The following is a 6,000-nucleotide window of genomic DNA, read 5'->3' on the forward strand; positions in this document are numbered from 1 at the left end:
TCCAGCCACTTGAAGGGGTTTGCCCGAGTTATGAAAAAAAGATATAGCACTGTAAATCTGATGGTCAGCAATATACTGTACAATGAAGCTAATCAAGTTTTAGGCAAAAAAATTGTATTGCCCTGAGTGAAATGTCTGATTGCTGGGATACTCAGCAGCATGTTGCACGTGTAGGACTACAAGTCCCAGCTGTACAATGACACTGCTGATACACACAGGATCTTGGCCCTATCTGTTCATTTGCAATGCTTTCAGAACTCCTCGTCTGTCAGCTCTGTGTCTGCAGATGAGGAGGGCAGATCCTGTGTCTCTTGACTGCCTGCAGCTGCTCAGCAAAGCCTCTAGCCCTGAGTCTGTTCTGCAGAAGGGGTTAAAGTTTCCTGAAGAATCCAGTAGGGAGGAGACACAGGGCAGACTGTAGCAGACGGCAGTACAGGGGGCATGGCCAGAACAGTGACATCTGGTGCACAGACACAGACCTGCTCTTTCAGGCTTGTGTACGAGACATCATCAGAGCAAGGAGAGAAGCTGACCCTAAGTGAAATCTGAGAAAGGAGCCACTGCAGATGAAGGAAGTTACCGTAATTGTAAACCCCTTATATTTGATTACAAAGAACAAAAAAATTACTCGGACAAACCCTTTACATTTTTTTTTTTACAAAAACTGAATGTTCCAAAACAATGTCTTTCTGATTCACCACTACTCCATCTCCAAGGCTTTCTAAGGTGCCTCCATAGTCTACTTCCTAGTCCCTCTTGACATAGACATGTGACATTGCAACCAATCACTTTTCGCAGCAAAGGTCTACACAGCCAGTGGTAGACTGTAGTAGTCACGTGTCGAGAGGGACCAGGAAGTGCAGAAACTGGAGAGCAGAACCCAGGAAGCATCATAATAGAAAAAGCTGGGGATTGTTGAGTAAGAATTTTTTTTATGAGTATGATGAGTGTTTTCAAATAAATCTTAATGTTTTTGTCCACTCTTTAGATATAGATCATCAATACCAGATTGGTGGGAGCTGAGATGCAGTACATCAGTACGTCCTCTGCACAGTTGATGACTTATGCTTCCATCTCTGTCCAGTGGTGGCTGCCATAGAAATATGATCAGTGGGGGTTGCCGAGTCTCGAGCCCCCACCGATCTGATATCCTGGGGATAGTTCATCAATAGCTAAAGAATGGCTGGACAACTCCTTTAATAAGGATTATGGTTAGCACCATTGATGGCTGGTATTATGGCTGGTATTGTGAATGGGCAGTTGGGCATTACTATGGCTGGCATGATTGTATGGACACATACATTATTGACAAAACTATTTGAGTAGTTCTTATTACTCTGGGAGATTCTGCACGGTATGGTGGTTGGTCTTGCATGTTGGATTACTTTCAGTTGAAATAAATGGGACATTGTTGACAACTCTGATTGTCTGAAGGTAAAGCTACTGAATTACCTTAACTTCTTCATCACAGGCCACAGCTTTGCTACATAGATATATATCTATTTCCACACTTGTGATCAGTTGGCGGTAAACTGCAGCAATTGTGAATTCAGGAGTCAGGACCTGAGACTGGCATTAGAGATTTAAGAATTATGACTTCTTCTCAGCTTTTGAAGGAAGACATTTATCCACATTCTTCCTGAGGCTAATAATTACTTGGTCTCCTCACTTCAGATAACACCAGGGACCTATAAATGCTACCTTTATAGCAATACACTGGGCATCTCCCATAGATGCCATCCGCTGTTATAAATTACAACTTTTTTAGAACATTTTTTATAATATTCTTTCAAGTTTTATATCTCTGGGCAAAGAACTTTCTGCAGCTTCAAAATAATCTATTTTTATTTTTTTTGCTTGAATCAACATGTGGTCTAGTTCTTCTCAAGACCTCCATTTAAAAACGGGTGCCTTGTCCTTCTCCAACTAAAAAGTTTTGGAGGAAAAGTCTGCCTAATAGTCTATTATAGGTGGCACCTTGTCACAAAAAAAACAAAAAAACATTATGGGATTGTCATCATCAGGATAGGTCATCAATATCTGATCGTCGCGGGTCTAACACCAGGCTCCCCCGCCGATAAGCTGTTTGAAAAGAAGGCGGTGCTGCAAGCGCTACTTCCTATCATTACACTGCCTGTCGTCTTGGAAGTTTTGGCGGTGTAGGTTAATTACAAGTACTCGCTCCATTCACTTGAGCACTTGTAATTACCCTTCGCCACCACTCCAGAGACAACACATAGTGTAATGAACAGGAAGCAGTGCTCGTATAGAGCGCCACCTTCTTTTAAAGCAGCTAATTAGAGGGGGTGCCAGGTGTTGGACCCTCACAGATCAGATATTGATGACCTATCCCAAATACAGAGCTCATTAAGACAAGCATAATTATGCCAATAAAATATTCCTATAGGAAACCCATTCTTAGGGCTTGTTCACATGACCGTATGGCTTTTTCAGTGTTTTGCAGGCTGTTTTTAATGGATCCGTTTTTCAGTTTTTTTGTTTCAGTAGTGTTTCCAGTTCCGTTCCGTTTTTCCATATGGCATATATAGTGTACAGTAATTACATAGAAAAATTTGGGCTGGGCATACATTTTTTCAATAGATGGTTCCGCAAAAACAGAACGGATACGGAAGACATACGGATGCATTCCGTATGTGTTCTGTTTTTTTTGTGGACCCATTGACTTGAATGGAGCCACAGAACGTGATTTGCGGGCAATAATAGGACATGTTCTATTTTTTCATGGAACGAAAAATAGAAAAATGGAAATACGGAAATGGAATGCATACGGGTTACATTCCGTTTTTTTTTTTGCTGAACCATTGAAATGAATGGTTCCGTATACGGACCGTATACGGAACTAAAAAAAACAGCCCATATATATGGAACGCAAAAAACATTTGTGTGAACGAGCCCTTAGACCAATATGACGCCTTGTAAGGCCTCTTTCACACAACAGTTTTTTTTTTGTTTACGGCCCGTTTTTTGCATTCCGTATACGGAACTAATTATTTCAATGGTTCCACACAAAAAAACGGAATGTACTCCGTATGCATTCCGTTTTTCCGTTCCGTTCAAAGATGGAACATGTCCTATTATTGCCCGAAAATCACGTTCCGTGGCTCCATTCAAGTCAATTGGACCGCAAAAAAAAGGAACACATAATGCATCCGTATTTCTTCCGTATCTGTTCCGTTTTTGCGGAACCATCTATTGAAAATTTTATGCCCAGCCCAATTTTTTCTATATAATTACTGTATACTGTATATGCCATACGGAAAAACGGAACGGAAATGGAGCGTGGGAGAGAGGAATATCCTTCACACTTGCAGGACGCCAGCTGCTTGCAGTGAAGTCAAAGGACGGGAAGGATGTCTACATGCTCACCACCGTGCACACAGACACCACAGTGGCGGTTAGGGAGAGATGGTGGCTACTGCTGCAAAGCGAAAGGAAAAAATTAGTTAAGTTGTCCTATAAAGGTGAGAGCAGTGCAAACGCACCTCTCACCAAGGTACTGCTGTCAAGCGTAAGAGAAAAATCAAAGGGGCAGTAACAATTAAAACGTGATGTTTATTAGTATGACTAAAACAAGTAAAGTCCCCTTACAAGACAAACAAACAGATACGGTCGGGTCCTGTGTACGAGTGTGTCACTGGAGCAGTGACCCACTGTACCCAGGATCCCTAGGGCGAGCCCTTTATAAGGTTGTGCGGACCCCAAAGGTCAGGAGGTGCCACAAGTGGTGCTAATAAACCCCGGCAAGGGTGTCCTAGATCCCAATTGGAGAGCAGGGACGAACCCAGGTGGAATAGAAAATAAGGATGGGTCTTACCGGTACCGGGGCAAACCGTGCTTGATGGTGAACAGTCACGGCAGACAACCAAGGTGAGTTCTTATTCTAGCACATAGATAGGGTGTTCCAGTCCGGGGGAAGGGTACTTCGTAGGTAGGAGGTTGCCTTTTGGAGAAGGGGCCGCAAGGGGAACAACTGTCCCTGTAGCGCCCTACTTGACCTACTATGGCCCTGTTACCCTAACACGGGATCCGTGCCCCGCAAGGGGTGGTCCCGTCCGGAACCTTGCCCTGCAATAAGGTCCCTAAGAGACCCTGTCAGGGTAATGGAGAGGGGAACACCTAATCTGGTTGGACTAAGGTGGTAATAACACCGTGGGCAAATTGAGGATATGCTCATATGCCCCTAAATGTAAATGGTATGCTCATATGTCCCTACGCGTTTCGTCAAAAATTGAACATACATGAAAAGAGTACTAGTACTAACAACCTCTTGAGTCATCAGGGGACAGGGGTTGGTACTAGTGGCTGTGGTCCAAGTCACCAGGCGTCGGTGTTGTAGTACCGAGCGCCCGTGGCCTAGACCAGACTAGAGAAGGTCATTAGGTGTACTTAGTCTATTTATGAGAGTCCTCACAGCCACATAAGAAACTAAGCTTATGCTCGGCTATTAGGAGGGAGGTACTGGCTACCTCCAACCACTTAATGGTGAATAGCGTGGTTGATGCTGTAGCTAGAGTGCGTATGGCATGTCCAGGTACATCTGAAACACAAAGAATAAAAAGCGTACAAACGCCCCATGAACTACTAAAATGAGGTTGATCTATTTAGTAGAAGACAGCATACAAAAGTACAATGATCTCCTGAAAGCGATATGTGGATACATAGTCTCCAAATATAAGGGTGGGGATTCTGGCAATAAAAGATGCTAGTACTTACAGTCAAAGCCTTGGTGCGTATGGCATCCAACTGGCTAGGCCGGCGTCGTTCCGTTTTATTGAGGCCGGATGTATGGTGTCTGGCAGCGCTACTCTGCGCGCCGCTACTGTTTTTAAATCATAAGGGGACGCTGCACATGCGTGCGTCACTCTCCAATGGGTGGCGCAGATTGATGATGTCGGCGCAGTCAGAAGACCTGACGGTCCCAGTCTGATGACGCGGCCCAAGTTCTGGGTCACGTGTGCAGCGTCATCAGTCAGGAGCGCCGCGGCCGTCCCTCCGCTATTTATACGCCCACATCCCAGTCCGTCCATCACCAGGCCGGTGACCGCTGCTGAATGGGCGGAGCTGGCTGACGCTGGGAGGGCGGGGATCGCGGCATCTCCGAGAGTCTGAGAGGGTGGAGCTGAGTGTATCCTTTAGACTCGGCTGCTACAAGCCACTCGCAGGTAGTTGGTCCATGGAGGGTCATAGTTACAGGACCTCCAGATTGGACAACAAAGTGGATATTTAATAGCAGGGAAAACCACCATGACTGGCAATAGGTACCCTATCTTTTTTGTTATTACAGAGACAAGCGAATAAGCAGCAATATATGAAATAGTTGCTGCATACCCAATCGGAATTAAACGTCACATAGGGTACTATGGCTATGAGCCCACATGAGGTCCAGTCAAAGGGGGGAGGGGGAAAAAACCAGATGAAGAGGGTTTGCCTGGAAAAAAGTATATTCATAAGTAGGCAATATACATTTATGGTCCTTTCACAGAAAACAACCAAAATGCAATTGTTCGTTTAAGCCTAGTGGGTGGGTGGTTTTTAATTTAAAAATCCACCAACACTCACGCTGAAGTATACGTTTATCCCAATCGCCTCCACGTTGGCGCTTCTGGACGTGTTCAATGCCCAGTAAGGTCACCGCAGATGCACGGCCCCCATGGTGATGCTGGACGTGCCTTGCCACTGGAGTGTCCCTATCGTTCCGTATGTCCCCGAGGTGCTCACCCAACCTTTTGCGCAGTTCCCTGCGGGTCTTCCCGACGTATCGCTTGCCGCACTCACAGGTGATAAGATAAATAACACCTGTGGTACGACAATTGATAAAGTCACGTATGTGATAAGCATGGCCACCTGGGTCCAACGCAAAGGATTTACTTTGGGTGAGCTGACCACAGAAACTACAATGTCCGCATCTAAAGCAGCCATTGACCGGGTTGTCCAGCCACGTTCTAGGTTTCTCAGGTGGACAGTAGTGGCTGTTCACCA

This window comes from Bufo gargarizans, chromosome 5 (genome assembly GCF_014858855.1).
Source record: "Bufo gargarizans isolate SCDJY-AF-19 chromosome 5, ASM1485885v1, whole genome shotgun sequence".
Taxonomy (NCBI): domain Eukaryota; kingdom Metazoa; phylum Chordata; class Amphibia; order Anura; family Bufonidae; genus Bufo; species Bufo gargarizans.